Genomic DNA, 23,053 nt, shown 5'->3' with positions numbered 1-23,053 from the left:
TGAGCGTGAATCATAGATGTAGAAGCAACTTGGCTGGAAAAGAGCTTTAAGATGGTCACGTCCAACTGTTCCCAGCACTGCCAAGGCCACCACTAACCCCTGGCATTGAGGGCCTCATCTACATGATGTGTGAACACTTCCAGGGATGGTGACTCCAGCAGTGCCCTGGGCAGCCTGTTCCAATGCCTGAGCACCCTTTGGGGAAGGAATTGTTCCTCAGCTCCATCTAAACCTGCCCTGGTGCAGCTTTGAGGCCGTTTCCTCTTGTCCCATCACTTGTTCCTTGAGAGAAGAGACCGACCCCACCTCACTCCATCCTCCTGCCAGGTAACTGTAGAGAGCGATAAGGTCCCCCCTGAGCCTTCTCCAGACTAAACCCCGCAGGTCCCCCAGCCATTTCTCATCACACTCGTGCTCCAGGCCTTGCACCAGCTCTGTTGCCCTCATGTTCTAAAGTACTTTCCATCACCTAACGTGTGTTCCCATGGGTGGGGAGCACCCAGGCTGTCTGTCCTGCTTCCACGTTTCAACCTTTATTCCACGTTTCAAGCCCTTATTTCAACCCCTGTGCTAGCTGGGGTTTGTGTTCCCTGCAGGCTGGTGAGTTACTTCCCATGCTCAGCGTGCACATTTGCCCTGGGGAAGAGAGGCGGCAGTGGCACAGTGTTATTAACAACACACAGCACTGGAGTCCAGGTACAAGGAAACATCTTGAGAACTTGTTTTGTGGCAGGTTTTTGACATATTGGGCCCCATAATAAGGATTGCAACGGTGGTAGTAACCACAGTGACCTGCAGTTGAGGTCTGTCCTAGCTAAAGTGAAGGAAAGCTGGAAGACATCTTGTTGAGAAATGATTATTATATGATACTAGATTGGAACACGCATTTCCAGTAGCTTGAAGAGTGTCCTTGGCTCTAATACTTACATGTATTAAATACTGGCTGGAGGTGAAAATCAAGATGTCCTTTAGGAATGCAAAGTAGCTGTTTAATGAGCAGATTCGGTTTCTTATACAGACCTTTGTAAAGGCTCAGGGCATTTTTGTGTCTACAAGTTGCTGAATATGGTTTAATTTAATGGCTTTGCTGTAACACCGCTGCCTGCTCTCCAGGAAGGTAAACTACCTTTCCTTCCAGGAAAACTGGTGTGCTTTTCCTGGAAGGCAGATGCTTGGGAAGGCCAAGATGCTTGAAAGGTGGCTTCAAGGGGTAGCTGTGCATAGAGTGTATTGGTTGGACAAAGCCTTAGGTGACATGGTCTAGGATGAGGTCTCCCTGGCCATGGCAGGAGGTTGGAACTGGATGATCTTAAGGTCCTTTCCAACCCAAACCAGTCTGTGATTATATGATGACTGTGTAAATGTAACAGATTTCTTTTATTCCCAGGCACTAAGCTTCATCCCTGTCAAAGAAGTGTAAACCGGCTGGTGCAACCCTGTGAAGTCCATAGGGTTTTGTATCAGGATATACTGATGTATATACTGATATAGCCATAGTGGACTTCATAGGGTTCAGCTGGTTTTATTCAAGGGGTCTTAAATAATAAACTGGTAGTTTTAGAAAGTGATGTATGGTAGATCTTCTCTCTGTGGCTGTGGAAGGAAAGGGAAAGGGCTCCAGATATCACGATCATGTTTTGGGATCTAGGCTTTTTTTTGTCACTGATGGTGGATCTTATTTGATATTCTATTGACTGATTTGTGCTCAGGAATCTATGGGAACTGGATACAAAGCTCAGTAAAGGGACAGTTTCTGTAGGTTCAGGCTATTGAGTGGAATCCTTTCCTCAATATCAAAAAAATCTTTTCCTTGCCTTCCAGATGATTTCTCTACTTTTATATTTGACAGAAAAAAATAATGAACAAGGAGAGAGGTGTCAGGTCCCATGCTTGTTTCACCAGAGCCAAGGACGTTCTTTGCTCGCGATCAGAGCTTTGCCTTTACCAGCTTTCAGTGAAGAATCTTTAATGTCAGCTAAGATGTATGTGAATTCCCTCTCCAAGGACAATTGTCAAGCCAGTATGCTACATACTGACTTACAGCAGTACAGTGAATACCAGTCCAGAAGACTTGATATTTAGAACAGAGGAGTCTTTCAAGAGGTTCACTTAGTACTTAAAAAGGTATTAGGTGTAAAATTTGCTACAACTGACTTGCATTACACTACAGTGATCATATGCTGTTACCATGGCCTCAAGTTTATTGCCTCTTGCCACCAGTCAGAACTACGGGGGGCTTCTGGAGCATCATGCTTTCAAGCAAGACTAGTTATAGAGCTGACATTCAGCTTGTAGGAAGTACTGTCATGGGTAGACAGCATTTTACAGAACCCTACACTTGAAATAGGGAGGATTTTTCCTGTTTTTTACTAATAGTGCCAGTGCCCTGCAATAGTGATGAGTGCTCTGGCAAATGCTGGGGGCAGGCAGATACGAATGACTCAGGATTTGTGTAGGAGCAGAAACCCCACTGACACAAGTTTGGGTCTCCTAGAACTAGTGAGGCCTGCTGTGGGCACCTTGTTGTCTTCCAGCAAAGCTCCTGTCCTTGGCCACTGCTGGAAATAGCAGGTTGTGCTGGTTGAACACATCATGGGAAGAGCCAGGCCTAATGGAAGGTGGCCATGGCCATATTGTCCTTACAGGCGTGTCATGTCCTGCACTCCTGCATGTGATTCTTCTTATTTTTCAGTTTAACCCTGGTACATAGTACCCAGCGAGAGCAAGTAACTAGCCCTAGTAGCCCTAGTATCACAGAAATGGCAGCTCTGGTGTAATTTCCTACTTGTAAGGCTGCACATAACCTCAGAGCTGTGTCAGTTATGTTTGGGCTTTTTTGCCCTCTAACCTTTATTCTTGAAAAAGCAGTTGCTAATCAGTTGTACCTTGTCCTGTCAGAGCACTAGGAGCACTTTGTAGAGGTGGGTCAAAGTTATCAGGTGTCACACCACCACTCCTTACCAGCAGTGTAACAACACAAATGGGTTGAGCAAGAGCCCTGCTCTACTATTTGACATTGACAGATCAGACTCTGCTCTGCACATGAGCTTCTGCAATGCTTCACACTGCAGTGTCCCCTCTGCAATCCAGCTGCTGAGCCTGTAGAATAAGAATAATGACATTTGATTGCCCTGGCAATGGAGAGCCACTCTTCAATAGCAAAGAGGAGAATCAAGGCAAACAGGCTGTGGGGAGAACTTAGGTTGCTGTGATTCCAGCCCTTGTGTTCCACTGGGAAGTGTGTGGTAAGAAAAGGTGGAGGGCCAGGCTTTCCCTCCCCTGCCCTATTTATTGTATGTTACTGACTACTTGAAAGAAGTCATTTCAGTATGAGGAGCTGTACCAGAGATGGTTTGCATTGTTGTGCAGTCTCTGAAGCAGTGCCTCCTGGGGCTGTGATTTCCCTTTGACAACTTCCAAAGGACAGAGCTTCAACAAACCTTGGGAAGTTCTGATGTGGTTGTGGAGGTCTTTGTCCTTACGCTGTATAGCACCTTGTCAGTGGATGCCTCTCCCTTGAATTCTTTGCCACAGGACCAGCCCTGGGCAAATTCTGGACTTGAAAACATCTGTATTCCTGCTCTACAGTAAAGTCTGGTTTAAATATGGCACTGTCTAAGTTCTAGAGCTGGGAGGAGGGAGAGCTGATTTCTCACTTATACATGGTTTTAAGCAGAGTTCAATCTTTGAGGGCCATTTGCTGGAGGAGGAAATGCTCTGCTGTCACCAAAGTGCTGACCCTACATTCTCCGAGTGCTTAAGATGCCTTTTAGTGTGTGATTTGAGAGCAGTCTGGTGTGGCAGGCCATGTGGTGAGGTAGACCTCATGATGCTAGCTTGAAGCTGAGGATCCTTTTAGGGAGGCTGCTTCGGATCCTCACCAGGCTGCATCCAGCCAGCAGCAGAGCTGTGCCAGAGCCTTAACCTCCCTGTGACTCCGCACTCCAGACATGGCAACTGGTGGTGCAGATGAAGCTAACTAATTGCATTTGAATATGGGGCTGAAAATGTGGTGAGGGAATAGACTATGACTCTCTGAGGCTCAGTATACAGAGTGGTGAGGCCCTGCTGTATAACAGTGACCCACAGTGACTGGTTCAGCTGCTGTAGCCCCTCTACCACTCTGTGAAATGCTGTCACAGTATGTTGAGGCTCATGGTGTCTCATGTTCTTCTTCCAGTGGCCACTGTGTCTTGCTCTTTCCTCAGATGACTCAACTGCTTGATACCCTGCAAGCCCACATGGACTACAGAGGTATGTTCTGCACACTTTGGCAGCAGGGGTTTGTCCTAATGATTACTCCCATAGATTGTTCCTTTGATTTTGTTTGATCTGCCAGGGATGGATAAGGGGCTGTGATGAAGATATATTGCTGCTTAGTAGATAAAACCCATATTCTTGCAGTGGCGCTGTGAGTTGGAGGGCCTTGAGTTCAGCTCTTTGCTGTGTTACCACTTGCCTGAAATGAGCTGGCACTTAAATGCTGTTCTTCAAAGTAGTGTCAGCTTTGGTTCCTCAGCAGAACTGAGCTAACAGATGGCAAGGTAGCAATATTTTGTTACATATCCCGGTTCAATCATGTACCTGAGTCCTCAACTAATTGCACTGAAGGCAATAAGCTCACTCTAGATTCAGTTTGTCCATCACAAAGTGCAATTGGGCCACATTCATACCAGGAAATTAATTCTTGATTAAAACAGTTGTTGGCAGTGGGGCCCCAACATATCTGCTTCGGCAGGTTGGAGCAGACCATTTCTGGCAAGGTCAGCAAAGTGGTCTGGGGACATTTTCTTTTGTTTCAGTCTATATGGCTCCATGCCTACTTAGGATTTCCTGTGAAAGAGGCTTTTGTTTGGTGTTTATAGTTTTGGATAACAAATAATGCAGGATAAAGCCAAATGTAGGGCTATATCCCACACTGCTCACAGGAAAACACACACTGAAGGCCATTGGAGTTTGCATAAGGAGGATCCAATGGCTGTTGGCTTTTTTCTTGGGGCCAGCAGCCAGCACAGCATAGTCTGAAATGGGATTGTGTGCTAATGTTCTTTTACTTAGGCTGTGAATGTTCCTATTGTGTTTCCAAATAGTAAATTAAATGCTAAGAGTCTCTGCTTCAGACTCAGCTAAATTCTCCTTTGCCAGCAGGTAATCTGGAAGTCAGGGTCACTCCTTCAGTTTATACGAGGTTTAAATGGGAAAGGATGAAGGAGTTGAAGGCAGTAAAATGAGAATGAAGGCAGGAGGGTTTTGCCTTGGTTCAGGCCAGCAGTGAGACAATGATGAATGAAGTAAGAGGGGAAGAGCAGAGATGGGATTTCAGAAACATACATGTTGCATGTTTGAAAAGGCTACAGTTATGAGTGTCTGGATGGTTCAGTTGGAGAGAAGAGAGACACCTCACCACTAACAACTTCAGTCAACAGCCCATCTTCATCTTCCTGCTGAACAACAAAGTGGGCAAGTAAGGAGAGGAGAGACAACTAACCTATCTTGCTTCTACACTCTTCTTGTGCTCTCTCTGGCAAGATTTCAGGGAGTTCTGAATCCTGCAGAGCCTGTTCATGTGGGGATTTTTGAGGGAGACAAGACACATTCTGAACTGGGGTCTCTCAGCTGGGACATCTGGTTTCTGTGCTTTCTTTTCGGTAGCTGATGCCAAGATAATTTTCATATTGCAGGCACTTGAGTTACTTGCTTTATTCCAAGATCCATAATGCCTGTCCCTGTGCCAGGCTGAGCTTAAAGAATCTAGCTAGCATTTTATTCCTGCAAGCATCAGACTTTAGATGAGAACAGCCTTCCTTTAAGTAAGCTGGTGGGATTGCTTCAATTTACTGAGCATGGACGTCCTCTATAGCTGGCAGACAGATTCAAATTAGAGCCTCTTACCTTCCTGAGACTATAAAGAACACCGTGGGACTGCCATCTGTGCTTCCTCCCCTCTTAGCTCCTCAGGCAGATCTGTGACTTGTACAGAGATTCAAACCTCCCTGTATCTGTTCAAGCACAGAGGCAGGCTCCTGCTAGTCTCCAGAGGAGGAATCCGTACTGCTTCATCTCAAGCATTGAACTAGGGCTTCCTTTGGCCTTCTGGTTCGACTTTCCTGGGCAAGCCTGGCTCCAAGGATATTGCAGTGCCTTGAGGGGCCGATGTGGAGAGACTGAAGAGAAGCACCTGCTACTAGATTGTAACAGTAAGTGTGTCTTTCACCACAGTGCCTGAGTTCTCCTAGCCTATGTCAGCCAGCCTTAAGAGTTGTTTTTTACTGCACATTGCTATGTCTGGCCAAAGCAGCTTGTATTCAACTGGGAACAGGACTGCTAACAGTATTTCCATCACTGTTATGGACAGATTTTTCAGGTGCTCTGCTTGCAGGGATGTTGTGATTCCAGTGAAGAGGTGCTTGGCATGAGCTGGAAGAAATGTAAGGCAGCAGCTCCCCTCTCTTTAACTGCAGTATGTAGTCACAATAGTGGGTATAAAAAACCCAACAAACCACAAGTAACTTCTGGTTTGTTTTGTTTTCCCCCCATGAGAACCCAAACTCTAACCTTAAAAATTTAAAGTCATAGAAATACCTAGGATCTGGTTCTTGCAAAGTTGGGCCTGATGTTTTCCACTGTTTCAACAGTGTATTTACCAGCTGCTTCTTTGCTGCAGCCAAGTGATGACTTGGGCAGTCCCTTGTAGCCTCGATGAAGTCAGTTCTCACTGCCAGCAGAAGGATATGGCTTGTTCACCCGTCTGATGTCCAGTCAGCTTTGCATTAGTTTACTTGCACCCTATCATTCTTTACTACGTTGCACAGCACAGCTTGGGTTTGGGCTGTTTCAGGAAGCTGAAAACAGAAGCTTACCCATCTTTTCAGATCCTTATCAGACTTAGATTTGGGACTGGGAGATGAATTGGAGTTGATCAGATCTGACAGACGCTTGCATAGCATAAGTTCACGAGCTTCTTCTTCATTTTCTGATGGTGACGTTTGTTGTGACCTTCTTTGTAGGTGGAGTTGGCATGAATCTGGGAGCAGCAGATACAGATATTTTTACTGATGGTGATTTTAACCCACAAAATGACTTGCAAGCAATAGCAAGAGCTCACCAGATTGAGCAGCACAAGTGAGAAATGCTGCTACTTCTGATTTGGTTGCTGACTCTCTTGGTCTCTCAGTATTGCTTTTCCTCTTCATAGGCAATGGAAGGTTAAAGCACCGTAAGATCAAAGAAGGAGGGCGTAGGGAATTTTATGTCTTTATTTTTCTGTTGCAGCCTCATGCAGTCTTGGTTTCCCTGACTGCTGTCATTCAGGTACTCATTCCACAGTGAGGACCATTTTGGGTGATGCTCAGGGGCTGGAGCACCTCCGGTATGAAGACAGGCTGAGAATATTGGGGCTGTTCAGGCTTGAGAAGAGAAGCTGCGTGGAGACCTCAGAGCAGCTTCCTGTATCTGACGGGGGGCTGCAAGGATGCTGGAGAGGGATTCTCCAGCAGGGACTGTAGCAATAGGACAAGGGGTAATGGGTTCAAACTGAAAAAGGGGAAGTTCAGCTTAGATATGAGGAAGAGGGTCTTTACTGTGAGGGTGGTGAGGCACTGAAATGGGTTGCCCAAAGAAGTGGTGAATGCTCCATCCCTGGCAGTGTTCAAGGCCTGGTTGTACAGGAATTAGAGCAACCTGGTCTAGTGGAAGGTGTCCCTGCCCCTGGCAGGTGGTTGGAACTGGATGAGCTTTAAGGTCCTTTCCAACCCAAACCATTCTGTGATTAATGTGATGCCTGTCAGATGTTTTTTTTAGAGCTAAGTGTTAGTCTTCTGTTGAGAGCCACCAACTGACCTGTTTATACCATGCCTGGGGGAGGAGATAAGTGGGAGTTCAGAATGATGGAAGTGACTCAGAAAGCAGCAAAAGTGAGAACGTGAAAACCTCATCCCAGAGTTCCAAGTGATAACCTGGCTCCTTGGCTGAACACGGTAGACATTTCACCTTCCAGGAAAGGAAACAAAAGGTCTATGAGGAAGCTCTGGTTTTGTCACTTCTTTAGCAGACTCAAATTTGCTCTACTGCCACTGTCAGCAATCCTGGGAAACTGAAAACCTGAAACAAAGACAATGGTGTTCAGAGCACTCTGCCTCCTTCCCTGGTGAATCTCTTAATGGACGTGTCTGGCATTCTTTTCCTTGACAATTTTTATTAGAAACTACTTCCATAGGAATAAAGGCTCTTCCTCTGCTTCACAACCACCTTCATCTTCAATGACAGTCTCAAAGCCATAAAGATGCAGTAGTTTCATTGAGAAACATGCACAAAAAGCCTAGGTTCCTTTCAACATCACAGCTCATCTGTATGCATCCACCTCAGGAGCATGGCTTATGCAGCCATTATTCACCTCTCTATCTTTACTGGCCAGAACACTGACATACTGTCAGTGGCTCTGGAGAGGAATGAGACTGCTTCAGAGCTCAAAGACTCTTTGGATAAGGATGTTGGCTCTATCCTACATCTGTTTTGGAGATGGAAAATTAAACCTTCACTGATGGTCAATAGTTATTCTTTCCATTAAAGTTATTCAAATTTCATCCCTTAATCAGTTTTTTTAGTGGTTACCTGGGAATCTGAGTACGTGCCCATATAGGCCTCTCAGTGGAAAGGAAGCCATCCACCACATGACAAACATAATATAAACTGTTTATACTGTTCCAGTTCCCCAGAAGTCCATTTGACTTCCATCTGTTCATATTTAGCCACATAATGCTTAAAATCTAGCAAAATCCTGACCATTACTCTGGGCGAAAGTGTGCACGGCTGCCAAAATTTGAGCCTGGCTTTAGGAATGACACATTTCCTTCTCCCACAACTGCTCTTCCATTACACAGCAGGTGTTGGGCAAAACCGGTTCCTTACTGCTGCCCAAAAAGCTGTGTGAAAGGTTCCATGTCACTTTGATTCACTTCAAGGCTTCGCTCTCCATGCAGAGTTTTTGATAGCTTTACTCTATTGCATGAGAACTAGCCTGGGGTTTGCATTGTTGGCACTGTTGGCTTTAGTGTATTTTATAGGGTGCTTTTTTAGTACAACCAGGCAATAGTAGCTCTCCTAATCAGTGTTTTGACCAAAGAAACTGTGAGATGCCAAACTTAATTCAATTTAGAGTTCAGCTTCAAATGGGAAAGCACCCCACAAGCAGTGGAAAGTTTGTCTTCCATACCTAATTGCCAACGCACATCTCACTGGCTCCATTCACACTGCCTCTGTGGCACCATCTGGTTACAGGCCTGATTCTGACATGGATCATCACTCCGACTGGTGTGCTCCACACTCAAAGAAGCCTCCCTGGGTTGGATACCCTGTCATTAGTTCTTAGCTGTAACCAGTCAAGCCCAAGTGATGTATTATCTCCTTTGGCCCTGCTGAAGCTTAGCTAAGCTAGTGCTGTGTATCTTACCCACGCTGTGGGTTAACACCTTCCTTGCAGCTGCTCACAGGATATATCTGGAGAAGGATGGAGCGAAAGGCGGTCAGGGGATTGTACATTCCCTTGTTTCCCTGCCGTGTGAACTGGCACTCTTCCCGCAGGCCGGCTGGTGGCACTGTTCATCAGTGCAGCAATGCATGTTGCTCTTTCCTCTCGGAGAGGAGGGCAGTGATCTCCAACCTGGAAAAACGCACCCCCTTTGCCAGAATTAAACCACCAATTATGCTTTTCTCTTTGCCAGCTTGACAGAACACGGAATTTCACTCTGCAGACACAAGGCTCTGTTCCTCTACTTATTCTTTTCCTGTATATTTATTGCCCTTCTTTAAAAGGGTTTCATTCCCAAGTGCTCCAGTGTGTTCTTGTTCCTCAGCTATGGCCAAATCCCAGCCCACCTACGGCTTCTCTGGCCACCATGCAATTACACATGGCCAGGATTTCTTTTGTGGTTGAGTCCCCCAGAACAGATTGAAACAGTCTGCCACGACTATTGCCAGGTATTCCTATTTGAGGCCTCATCCTTTCCTTTGTTTCTAGAAGATGGGGCTCTGCCTCTGTGCTGTGACCCCCACTCTGTGAATAGAGTTATAAAGGAGAGGAGGATATGACAAACCTCTAAGATCCGCAGGTGGCTGCAGGGTTTCTGGTATGCACAAAGGAAAGTTCATGGTATGCAATAGGTTGTAGCCCTCTGACTTAGGGGCAAGTCAGACACAAGATGTTCTTTTCCCCCTCTCTAGTCCTCTTCACCTGCACAGACGAAATCTACCTTATTTTTCCCCTTTCAATCTGCCTAGGACATACTTCTGGTCTGTGGAGCTTTTGTTGCTTTGGGGTTTTTAAGCAATATTCTTTATATCTGCTGAATCCAAAGAAAAGCTTTCCAGTATCTGAAGGGAGATACAAGCATGCTGGAGAGGGACTCTTCATCAGGGACTGTAATGATAGGACAAGGGGTAATAGGTTCAAACTGAAATAGGGGAAGTTCAGGTTGGCTATAAGGAAGAAGTTCTTCCCTGTGAGGGTGCTGAGGCGCTGGCACAGGGTGCCCAGAGAAGCTGTGGCTGCCCCATTCCTGGCAGTGTTCAAGGCCAGGTTGGACAGGGATTGGAGCAACCTGGTCTCAGAGTGAGGCATCCCTGCCCATGGCAGGGGGTTGGAACTGGATGATAGTAAGGTCCTTTTCAACCCAAACCATTCTATGATTCTACCTGCTTTGAAATGGAAGTGAGATTTCAAGTGAATCCTGAACTAGGTTTTGCAGCATCTCAGCCAAGTGAAGTTTTTCTAGTGTTTGCTACCCACCGCCATTTATCTTTATTTGGGCAGAAATCACGTATTTTGGATAAGTGATTCCATAAAGGGCTTAGTAGCTTTTATGCAAGCTGCTATGCAAAATAAATGTCATGCTGTTTCTTCAGCTGTGCAGTACTACGCATTTTCCCTTTCTAAATAGCAACCACCCCAAAAGGGAAGGAAGGTGTTCTTTTGTACTCGTGTCCCTCTGGCCTTTCTCTTCCTCTAAACAAAGATTTCTGCAGCAGAAGAGCTGAAACGTGGCTCCTTGTGCATATCTGTCACTGCCTGTTTACTTAAGCTCAAGATGTGTGATGCTAGATTGAGGTCAGTGGCACAGAGCAAGATCACAGAGAGTTCACATTGGATGTACAAGCAATTTCCTCAGGTAGCACCTATGAAGTGGCATCCAGTCTCAGTGGAAAACTTTACACCCTGCACTGGAGGCTCCAGCTGATGCCATCTAACAGTGGGCAGTAATTGAGAATGATGTTTTACTTGTGCTGGCTCTTACTCGACAAAGCACTGCCTCTGATTCTCAAAGCATTGTACAGACAAACTGTGTTTGGTGAGGAATCTCTGTGGCCTGTAACTTAAGGAGGATCTTTTCATGCTACTCAGGAAAGAGAAATCCTGGGGAAATCAGGGTTTATGTACATGTCACAGACAAAAATTATCAGGATATGTCACTGGGTGTTGGGAAAGGTGGAGTCTACGTGTTGGGGGAAGAAAGTAGACTGGTTTCCTAGGTGATGGAGAAAATCTACAGCAAATTCAACTTTATATCTTAACAAAAGTATGTGTGTATGTATGTGTCTCCAAACAAGGCAGAATCTGGCCCACAGAAATGATCTTTAGAAAAATATAAGGATAAGTAAATGGATTTATTTAAGAATAAGTGAATGTATAAAGCTTTTAAGCAAAGAAATAACTTCAAAGGGTAACTTATACATCAAATTGTGTGATAACTTACATCACTTTACCCTATAGGATCCTAGAAAAGAGAACATAGGCCTTTCTTTAGCTCATTTGACTGGATAGTACATTGATCATGCACTGTGATCAGCAAATCAAAATGTAAGACACAAATCCTAGAGGACTTGTTATAAGAAGGGATAATGCCCACATTCCAGAAGTACCTCTTCTAAGTAGATCCAAGATAACTTCTGTTCCATACAACTGTGACCACAAAGTCCATCTCTCCCTGGTTTTCTGTCCAACTCTTGCTTTTCAGCATGAAAAACACAAACCTGAGGAATGCAGTAGCAGGATTAGTAGAATCATGTTTGAGTATTTCCTCTAGAAAGCAGGGCTCTATATCATTTTGAATTCCCTGCATGAATGAGTCAGTTTGTGCTTTCCATGCTGGACTTGACCATCCACCCGTCTTGGCTCTGTTCAGATGGTATTGCGTTTGTGAGAAGCCATGCCAAATTCATGGCAAATGTTTCCTCATATCTCAATGGTTTAAACAAATGATGAGAGATAAGCATGTAACAGCCCATCTTCAGTGTATTCCTCCTTTGCTGATACTCTATGTAACAGCTTGACCTAGTTGGGTGCAAGTGGGCCTCACTGCTGCGGCTGGCAGGTATCTATACCGGCTAGGTCTGGACAGGGCGTAGGTGCTGGTCCTGTCTGAGGTTTGTGTAAGTCCTTAGCTTAGATCTCAGCAATCTCCTTTACGTGGGGTGTTGAAACAAGTCCTGCTGCTCTAGACCATGAAACTAGTATTTAGAAATCCTCTAAATCTTCTTGAGCAGCAGTTGGGGTAGCATAGTAGGAGAAGAAATACAGACTGAACAGAGTTTTTTGGATGCCTTCAAGGAAGTCCAGTTTTCCCTTTTCCCTTGTTAACTCCAAGTTTCCATAGCCTTTCAGGCAGGGCAGGATCTCCCCTTGTCCTCTTCCCCATGTGGCACAGGTAAAACCTTGCTCCATGCACTCAATCTCTCCCCTGCACCAGATGCATGGACTGCATAAACTCTACCCTGTTGCCTCTAGTTGCATTTTCCCACATCTGAGCAGGGAAGAAGCAAACCCTGTTGTGATAGCTGAGCCATGGGAGGCACCAGCAGCCAGCGAGGCTGAGAGGGAGGCTTTCAGCAGGCTGTCAGATGCTTTCCAGGGCAGGGCCAGTGCCTGGAATGCAGCAGAGTACCCAGGCCTTGGGCAAGTTTAGACACATGTTGATGCATAAAACAAAATGGAGCCTATCACTTGATATCAGCCTCTTCCAGGGTTGGGTAAGCATGTACGTGTGAAACAGGAGGTAGTGTAACTACCAAACTGGACTGATAGGGAAATGCTTCTTTGAGTTCCTGGATAACTGTTCCATTGGAAAGTCATTCCATGTTGTGTGGATGCTGAGTAGGGAGCAAGCACCACAAATAAAACCCTGGCATTAGTCTGGAAAAAGGGAATGAGGACAAACTGAAGGGCAAAAATAAAAGATCCAATCTACAGAAGCCACAATAATGCAACACAGAATAGGATAGGAATAACTTCAGCATCTTCTGCATTTATTCTTTGTTGGATGGTTCTTCAGGAGCTCAAAGCACAGGAGTGGAATCTAGGAGGTCTAGATTTTCTTCATGCATTCCCAGGTGCTGGTTCATTGAAATCTTAACTATTTTTAAAGGGTAAGACAACCTAAAGGTGAAGTGAAAAAGGAGCAACATTTGAATAGAGGAAAGGTGACTTGCATGGCATGCAGAACTCTGCCTGTTCCCTTCCTAGCTACCCAGAGCATGGGTGTAATGAACTAGGTGCCCAGGGCAGGCTTTGCAAGCTGAGATGTGAAGAAGGCAGAACTTCAGTGAGAGGTTCAAAGGGTTAAATCGGGCCTCAAAGGGGTGAGCAACAGGCCCAGATGTGAGTCCCCACTAGGTATGGCTGCAGAAAGGGCCGGCTGGGAGATGCCAGCATTGTAGCTGGAAGTGATGTAGCATTGCTGGCTACAACGCTCCACATCTGGGGAAGAGTGGCTGGAAAGCTGTTCATGGGAAAGGACCTGAGGGTGCTGATTAATGGAGCTGAACATGGGCAGCTTGTGCCCAGGCAGCCAAGAAGCCACCAGCATCCTGGCCTGTATCAGCAGTAGCATAACCAGCAGGGTCAGGGCAGTGATGGTCCCCCTGTGCTGAGCACCAGTGAGGCTGCACCTCGAATCCTGTGTTCAGTTCTGGGCCTGTAACTACAAGAGAGGCATTGAGGTGCTGGAGCAGGGCCAGAGAAGGGCAACAGAGCTGGTGAAGGGTTTAGAGAGCATGTGTGATGGGGAACGGCTGAGGGCCTTTGGTCTGGAGAAGAGAAAGCTCCAGGGGGACCTTATCGCTCTCTACAGCTGCCTGACAGGAGGATGGAGTGAGGTGGGGTCGGTCTCTTCTCTCAAGGAACAAGTGATGGGACAAGAGGGAACGGCCTCAAGCTGCGCCAGGGGAGGGTTAGACTGGAAATGAGGCGCAATTCCTTCCCCAACGGGTGCTCAGGCACTGGAACAGGCTGCCCAGGGCAGTGCTGGAGTCACCATCCCTGCAAGTGTTCACACCCCGTGTAGACGAGGCCCTCAGTGCCAGGCGTTAGCGGTGACCTTGGCAGTGCTGAAGAACGGTTGGACTGGATGATCTTAAAGGTCCAACCGAACCGAGCTGACTCCGTGCTTCCCTTCCGGGGCCCGGGGGCGGACGGGCAGCAGCGGCACCGCCAGACGCGGCAGCGCGGGGCTGGGGATCCCCGCGGGAGGGCGGTCGCTGCTGGAGCAGAGAAGCCTCGCCGGGAGGCGGTGGCTGCGGCGGGGGAGGGCCGGGCCGGGGCGGGGAGGGGCGGTACCGGGCACAGGAAGCGGAAAGCGGCGGCAGGAGCAGTAGCGACGGCGGCTGCCGCCGGGGGAAGGTGGTGGGGAGCGGTGCGGCATCGGCGGGGCGGCGCCGGGAGCGGCATGGGGCGGCCGCGGGAGGGAGGTGAGTCCGTCCGTCCGTCCGTATGTATGTATGTATGTATGTATGTATGTATGTATGTGCGGGGCCGTTGCCTGCCACCGCCCGCCGCCGCTGTGCCCCGGGGTGCCCGGTTTGGCGGTGGAGCAGCAGGTTCGGCTCCCGCGGCCGGCGGAGCCCCGTGGTCCCTGAGGGCTCCGGTGATGCCGGCTGCGGGGGGAGCCCGTTGGGTGGAGGGGGAAGGCGGCCACCTCCGGGCCTCCCTGCTGCCGGCCAGGGCTCCGCGGGGTGGCTGCTGGGACGGCGGGTCCCGGCTCCGGTGGGAGATCTCGGCTGGCTTCAGTGCCGTAGGTGTAGTCCCTCAGGAAGGGCAGCGCTTGCTCCGCCAAGCCTCGGCTTTGGAGGAACCGCTGTGCTCTTAATGTGCCAGCATGGATGTAATTCAGGCTGATGTGAAGGCTCTGCTGATGGCTCGTGTGCCCAGGCCATATAAACCAAGCTGCTTTATGCCTGGGTTCACCCCCCTGGTCAGCAAAAGGGTACAGAAGCGACCAGGCGGAGGGAAGAGATTCTTCTCTGTTTAGAAGGTGGTTGGGTCGCTGAAGTGATGCCCAAGTCCCCGGCTCACAGTACAGAGTGAGTAAGTTAGGCTCTGGGAAGCTGACATGGATAAATCTGACCGAGAGTCTCTGCACCTTGGCAGTGCTGGCCTGGATTGTGTACCTGAACGCTTCTGAGTGCGCCCAACAGAGGGCAAAGCTATTGCTTTAGCTGTTCTGTTCCATTAGCGGCATGCTTTGGACAGCCGCTGTGAAACGGTGTTTGCTGGTTTAGAAGACTCAGGGTTGTAAAATAACTTTCATGCCAGGGCTGAACTCTTTCACAGAGTCGCATGGTCTGTGGAAGCGTAAGTGACTTGATGGCAGGGGTTTTGGTCTGGGGAGGGCAGACTTAGCGATTACTCTGATCGTTTGAAGCAGTGGGTTTTTTTGCCCCAGGTTTGTCATTAACAAACTGCCCACAAGGTCTTTGTAGCTATAAAGAGTTCAGAACTCGAGCTGCACTGGCTGGAAGAGCAGGTTAGGATGTTGTGGGGTGTATTTTGTGATATCGTTGCCTGTGAGCCCATCACTGGGCATCCTGACTTTGAGGTGAAGAGCTGCAGAGGAGAGAGCTTCAGCAGTGCTTTGCCGTCTCTGAACGGCTTCATTTTGACCATGCTCGGTTCTTTTCCCCTGCTGGGGTTTGGCTACATGTGGCACCAGTGTTGGCTCTGTGATCCTTTCACTTGCTCAGAAATAAATGTGAATATCAGCCTTGCAAAAAGCCTCCCTTAAGAATGAGCTGAAACTTTGGAACGACCCCAACCTGTGTCAGAACCACCCAGGCAAGTGTCTAACTGCCCGTAGTCACTGGTTGTGGTTAGTAGTGGCAGTGTTCTTGGGGGCCCTTATGGATTTGTGCATGTAGGGAGGGTTTGCTGCCATTGGGAGGCTGGGATGCTGGGATGCTGTACCGGGAAGTGCTACCCAGATAACAGCAGTTGTCCCTGCAAAACTGCCTTTATCTCAGAATGACTTATTTGGGACAAATTAAAACCAGTGGTTACTTTCTCAGGGGTCAGCACCCTTGCCCTGGCCCCTCGCAAGGTCAGCCTGGCATTGGCTTTATGCAGGGTTCCACAGGGTGAGGGAGATAGGGAGACTCCCCCTGTGTTGTACTGGGGGTTTGGACAGGTTCTGTAAACTTTCTTCCTTTTATATTCAAATGGAAAATGCAGGAGAAAGGGAAGTATCTTAAAGGAGGGGCTGCACTGCCAGTAGAGAAACCTTCTGCAGTTTATAGCCTTTAATGCTATCTCAGTGCTACGGCTAAAAGTAAACTTTGACAGTAAGGTACAGGTACTACCGGCTTGGATAGGCAGAGTCTGAAGAGACTTGCGAGAGTCTTTCCCCTGTTTGTTTCAGAAAGGCTGTAGGGCTTTGAATGTCAGTATGGAAAACTGTTCCTGTGCACAGTCCCAGATGATCTAGTGTCATGAGGATGAAGCCCTTCTGCCATGTTGCATGGCTCTGGGGTTAAGAAGGTCTAGCAACACAGGAGAGAGAGAATCAGAATCAGCCAGGTTGGAAAACACCTCTAAGACCATCAAGTCCAACTGTTCCCCAGCACTGCCAAGGCCACCACTAACCCATGGCACTGAGGGCCTCCTTTATATGGTGTGTGAACCATAGTGACAGTGACTCCAGCACTGCCCTGGGCAGCCTGTTCCAATGCCCGAATACCCTTTGGGGAAGGAATTGTTCCTGATCTCCAGTCTGAACCTCCCCTGGCGCAGCTTGAGATGCGCAACGGAGGAAGCACAGGCTTTCATCAGTCAGACAGAATGGCAGCTGAGGTGTGATTTACATGATAGGCTTGAGTGCTGGTTGTGCTTCAGAAACTTGGGTGGTGCAGATGTGGTTCTTGGAGCGGGCAGGGCCATCCTCCAGAGAGGTGCTTCACCTATGGGTGCCACACAAAGAACTTCCCAACTTCTAGCTGTGTGACAGGGAGAAAAGGGGCTGGGGCTTGCTGCTTAGAAACACCATTTGCTTGGGTGGTGGTTTTGGCTGGGCATTTATTTCTGCTGTCAACTGAAACAGCCCTGCAGTTGTCAGATCTGTGTTGTTGCATGTTCTGATTAAACAGATTGCTTCAAAAACCAAGTGACTTTTCCTTTTGAAATATCCAAATCATGGACTAATAGTTTTCAACCTAGAGGCTGGAAATCCTGAGGACCTACAAAGCTAAGAAGCCTCTGAGAAGCAAAAGGGAAGGGAACCTCATGCTAGAGGCTTGAATTTACAGACTACTGAGCATTCTTTCAGGATGAGGGGTTTGCAAATCAATATCCACTGCTGTAAAGTGAAAGACCTGGCTGATAGAGATAGATTGAAGGCCAAAACTAGCCTATTTAGTGACATGCAAATAGAAATAGAAAGCTTTAGGAAAAACCTTGTTTCCTAAAGCTCGTTGGCTGTTAAAACTGAAAGCCTTGGCTCTGTGAATAGAGGGTGATCTTAGGTGCTTACAGATCAAATTGCTGGACTGGATCCTGCTCAGGAAATTCAAAAGCAAGAGGTTCCTGTGGCATTGCTCATAGGTTTTACTATACCCGCAGTTGAACATGGCAAGTTGTGTAATTCATTGTTTTTCTGAAGTGAATAATAGGAATACACTGCAGGCAAGTTAATGCCAGAGTTGGAAGGTTTCCTCACTGCTTAGGGATTCTTTAGTTAGTTTTACTCTTGGACCCTAATGCTATTTAATAATATGAGGTTCAACAAGGCAAAGTGCTGGGTTCTGTTCTTGGGCCACAACAGCCTCATGCCATGCTCCAGGCTTGAGTGACTGGAAAGCTGCTCATGGAATAGGAGCTGGGGGTGCTGATTAATGGAGCTGAACATGGGCAGCTTGCTCCCTGGAAGCCAAGAAGCCACCAGCATCCTGGCCTGTATCAGAAATAGTATAGCCAGCAGAGCCAGAGCAGTGATGGTCCCCCTGTGCTGAGCACTGGTGAGGCTGCACCTTGAGACTTGTGTTTAGTTCTGGGCCTGGCACTACAAGAGAGGCATTGAGTGCTGGAGCAGGGCCAGAGAAGGGCAACAGAGCTGGTGAAGGGTTTAGAGAACATTTGTGATGGGGAACAGCTGAGGGACCTGGGGGTTTAGTCTGGAGAAAAGAAGGCTGCAGGGGGACCTTATCGCTCTCTACAGTTACCTGACAGGAGGATGGAGTGAGGTTGGGTTGGTCTCTTCTCCCAGGGAACAAGTGATAGAACAAGAGGAAATGGCCTCACAGTGTGCCAGGAGAGGTTTAGATGGAGATGAGGAACAATTCCTTCCCCAAAGGGTGCTCAGGTATTGGAACAGGCTGCCCAGGGCAGTGCTGGAGTCACCATCCTGGAAGCGTTAATACACTGTGTAGACAAGGCTCCCAGCGCCAGGGGTTAGTGGTGACCTTGGCAGTGCTGGGGAACGGTTGGACTTGATGGTCTTAACTGTCTTTTCCAACCAAGCTGATCCTATGATTCTATCCCATAGCTTGGCCCTTGGGGTTCTGCATGTTTAATTTGTAAAGCTCTTCTTTTTGCTAAAGAAAGAAACGAGGCTGATGGCATATGGAGCTGAGGACATCCTTGCAGAAACTTGTGGCTGCTTGTGCTCCAGATGGCACTTCCAATATAACTTCATGAGCCAACTGGTAAATGGACTTTAAATCAGAGCAAGTTTTAAACAAAGTAAGACTGAAGCTGTAGAGATTTCAAAGCTGAGCTGCTTTGCAGTTATTTGCCTCAACTTCACAGGGGAAAAGCCATTAAGAAAGCATGGGATGTAAAAGAGTGCTCGTTTGTGTTTGCCCTCTTTCATTTAAAGATGTAACTTGGTCTTTTAAATTTCCCTTGGGCTGGGAGCCAAAGTGTGCTCTCTTGAAGACGATCACAAAGCGAACTTCATTGGAAATGGGATTGGGCTCCCAGCATGGAAAATAGCGATTCAAAAGAAGTCTTTTTGGAGATTTATGAGCATATGAAAAGGGGGAGTTACAATGAGCTGTGGAGAAACTAATTACAGTGATCTGTGTGTTATTGAGGGGCATTTCCCCACTGCTTTGCAGGATGCAGCCATTCCCTCTTCCAGAGTAAGGTCCCAGAAATTTCCTTTGGGGCATCCTTAGCATTGTTTTCCATCTAGCATCCTTCCATCACTGGTGAGTAAGGGAAAGGCAGAGTGAGAGTGCCAGCCTACTGGGAGCAGTGTGCTGGGTGTGCAGTTACACAATGGTGGTGGTTGGAGTGGAGGAGGCATTCCCATCTCCCCTCTGGCTGTTAGTTGCACTGCTCTTCACCCTGGGGTTGGATTTGCTGTTTGGGTCTGTGCTGTGAACTAGGTCACAGAAAGGCTGCAAGACAAAAGCGTGGCGAGGGGGAGCCAAGGGATGTTTTGTTGTGTTCTGTTTTCCAGCAGTGCTGTTTGCTTGCTTTTGAATTGTGTTGACACAACCGAGGGTGGTGAACCGTGCTGTGGAGGTGGAAGCTACTTACTCCAGTGCTGCAATATGGTGCAACTGTACCCTCGGGCTTAAGCAGCTTCCTTTCACACAGGGCCAGAAGCTCTGCAACAGACCGTGCCTTCAGGTGGTGTCCTGAGAGATGTAATGATCTTTTGTGAAGCTGTTTCAACTGGCTAACTTGAGCTGTCTAGTCACACTTGTTTGTGGAGGGATGAGGTCCCAAATGATGGGGCTTTTTCTTTACCCAGCACAGTTGCCCTTGCTTTAGAGGAAAGAGTAAGAATTATCACTAGAAGTGATGTAGTACTGGAGATATTTAAAGACTGTGCTTAGTCTGTGTATCCTTCATAACACCATATCTGTACAGCTTGTTTTCTCTAGCTTTGCTCAGGCTCCAGTGATGGGCACTGTTGGGGTGGTGGCCAATCCAGCATTGACTTCTGCCTATGCCATTGAAAGAACTGCAAGTCAGAGGTGTAGCCTAGCATGTTAGTTGTCTCTTGGTCTCCTCCCTACCTTTTCCCCAGCAGTTCCAGAAGCTTTTCTGGGGTAAAGCTAGTCTCCTTCCTGTTGTAAAATAGACCTGGAGGTAGGTAATCTGCTTGGCTTGGCTATGAGGAGTGTGTGTTTGGACTGTGCTCCTCCCTCCTTGGTCTCATCATCTCATTCTATTCATACTGGGAGTGGTGTCTAGCCCATGCTATCCTTTGCTGGCCAGTTCTAGGAAGCTTTGTTGACAATCAGCCTCAGTTAGGCACCAATGAGTGGTTTTCTGCTGTTTCCACTTGAAGCTGGACAGAAGTATTGTATTGCAAGCAGCCCTGGAACTGTCTTGGCAGGAATATCTGTGTTATCTTGCAGCTGGGGCAAGGCAGTGGTGCAACAACACAGGATACTCAATGTTTTTTAGGGCTGCCTTGTTGACTTTTCACAGAGCTGTGTCAAAGCCGCTGCTCTTTTTTACACGGAAAATGAAAGTTGGCGTGATCCAGCCTGCCCTGACATTCCAGTGCTGGAGTTTGCTTTCTCCGCCTGGTGTCCAGCACTGCCTGGCTTCATCCACCTTCAAATGGGTACTGCTTGTCCATGGTTCCTGTCTAGGCTGTTTCCACAGGAGCCTCTACCTGCTGGAATGTGCTCTAACCCTATGCTGGTTAGAGGGGTCAGGAAGAGGAGCTCTGTACCCAGCCCCTGATTCTTCTATCTGAGAGCTGGGGAGAAATTCTTTCATGTGGTTACAGGAGAAGGCTGAGAGTTGGTACTTTCCTAGAAGCCCAGTAAAAATACATAACCCTTCCTGATATATGTATGCTGGCAGCAATCCTTGCTTTTCCTGTTCCTGTAATGTGGTGGTACGTACTTGTGAAGACAGTGGCTTGTTCTCAAAGGGACTCCAGTAACATCACAGTCACTGATTTAAGCCTTTAATACTTGTTACCACCTTTTGTTCAACAGGGTGTTTCTGGTTTATAAATGCCTAATGATTGCAAGGTTGTGTAGCCATCTTCTCTGGTGGTATCAGTGGTTTTTGAATGGGGAGTGATGGTGTGGCCTTACCTCCATTTATTGGAGAAGGACAGACGCAGAGGAAGGGTTTTCCTGTGGTCGCATAGCAGGACAGAAGTAAAAGGCAGCTTTAGTGAGTCCCAGCCTATTGCTGGAGCCATAAGTTCCAGGCTGTGTGCAAGTCTGGAGAGTTTAACAAGTGTTAACATCATGTGTCCCAGGCTGGGGAAGGTTTATTCCTGTTACAGGAATGATGCCATTTTCCAAGCTGTGCTGTACCTTGGCTTTATGTCTTGCTTTGTTTAAATCCACCCTCATTCTCCCCCTCCCTGTTCCTGTCCTTATTTGTCCTGTATTCTCTGCTGCCTTTAAAGAGCTTTCTTGAGGCAAGATACGTGTTTAGAGCTTGGGTATCCCTGTATGCGGAAGGTCCCTCCTGCCTTCTCCTTTCCAAAAGCCCTGGCAAGCCCAAGTGTTGTGTAAATACCTGCAGCTCCCAATACAGCATGAACACTTCTTGGTTTGCAGGTTGCACTGCCAGCCAAGGAACCCTGTGGGGAAAAGGCTTCGTTCCTTGGCACAGCTTGCTCAGTTACAGGCTTTTCTGGAGGTGTTAGTGGAGGAATCTATGGCTGGAAAGAATAGTCAGCCAAGTATAAAGCCTGATTTCTGTTGCTGTCCCTCTGCGCTTGGGGAGGGAGAGGGCTGAAAGCAGTGTTTGACTGTTCTGTTGCTAACAGCTTTTAAAACTGCTGTGTACAGAAGACAATGCAGGGAATCTAGTTCGGTTTTTCAGGCAGTCTTTTGCCTGCTCTGAGTGTATGGCATGGCTGTAGTCCTGTGTGGGCTGGGCAGGAGGCATGTGAGAGGGCTCCTGCATGCCAAACACTGGGCTGTGCCAAGGTACCTGGTCCATAGCTGCTACCCCTCCCTCTTCACCATTTGCATGTGTTTCCCCAAAGCAGTAACTAACTCCCTTCCTTTCCATTTCTCTTCTCACCTAACTTAGGATGTGGGTTTGGAAAGTGGAATGATGTCTCCCTTTCTTCCCCACAGGGGTCAGAGATTTTTGACATGTTACTATTAGGAATTGTTCTGGTGTTGCACTGCTTCTGTTCCAAAAAACATGACCCTATTCTGCCCTTTATCAATGGGACATAAGCTTCTGTTCCAAATGGAACTACAATGTAAGAAGTGTTGGCCCATATAAGCTAGATGTGATCTCTAATCAGCTCTCCCCAGTGTTCTTAGTATGTGTATATATAGATACAATTCCTAATAAAATTCAATTCTCCAGGGCCCAGATTAGCTTCTGGAGGCAAAGGTTGCAAAGAAAGGGAGGTGCTCATGGTACCATCGATTGTATGCTTGCAAAAAATGGGCACACCTTGCAGTTGTGAAAACAAAGCAGGTTCAGGCACGGTGGTCTGATCCTCTCGTGCATTTTTCCTAGGAAAGTCACCCTCACCCCCATGCCTTCCTGCTGTATATAGGCTGGAATGCTGCTGTTCTGAATCTGGGGGTATTTGGGTTGTGTGTTACACGGGTGAAGAGATGGGAGTGTGGAAGTCTAGCCCTGTGCATTTCCTGGGGGTGAATTTCCGTATGTAGGATGCTAGGTCTTCTCCAAGTCACTTTTTCAGATGGTTATGATATTTCTAATGGGTTTTTAGATGAATAGGCTAGACTTTGCAAAGCAGTCAGTTTATTTAAAGCTCTACAAATCCATATATTTCACTTGGCTGGAAAGAGAGATAGCAGGGGGGCTGGAACTAGATGA

General features: G+C 47.5%; 1 protein-coding gene across 1 annotated transcript in view; it reads left to right on the top strand.

Moving 5' to 3' along the window:
- Positions 1 to 14,631: 14,631 nt before the first annotated feature.
- Positions 14,632 to 23,053, top strand: part of VANGL1 (VANGL planar cell polarity protein 1) — a 39,508-nt gene continuing 31,086 nt past the window's right edge. Inside the window, exon 1 of the mRNA XM_061365597.1 lies at positions 14,632 to 14,736. The gene's annotated coding sequence lies outside the window, so the exon portion shown is untranslated. The remainder of the gene's footprint in view (positions 14,737 to 23,053) is intronic.

The sequence above is a fragment of the Neopsephotus bourkii genome, unplaced genomic scaffold (genome assembly GCF_033783945.1).
Source record: "Neopsephotus bourkii isolate Nb327-2 ecotype Australia unplaced genomic scaffold, CSIRO-AGI_Nbou_v1 NB_1287, whole genome shotgun sequence".
Classification (NCBI taxonomy): domain Eukaryota; kingdom Metazoa; phylum Chordata; class Aves; order Psittaciformes; family Psittacidae; genus Neopsephotus; species Neopsephotus bourkii.
Note: the sequence above shows the minus strand (reverse complement) of the source record. Positions and strands in the feature narration are given on the sequence as shown.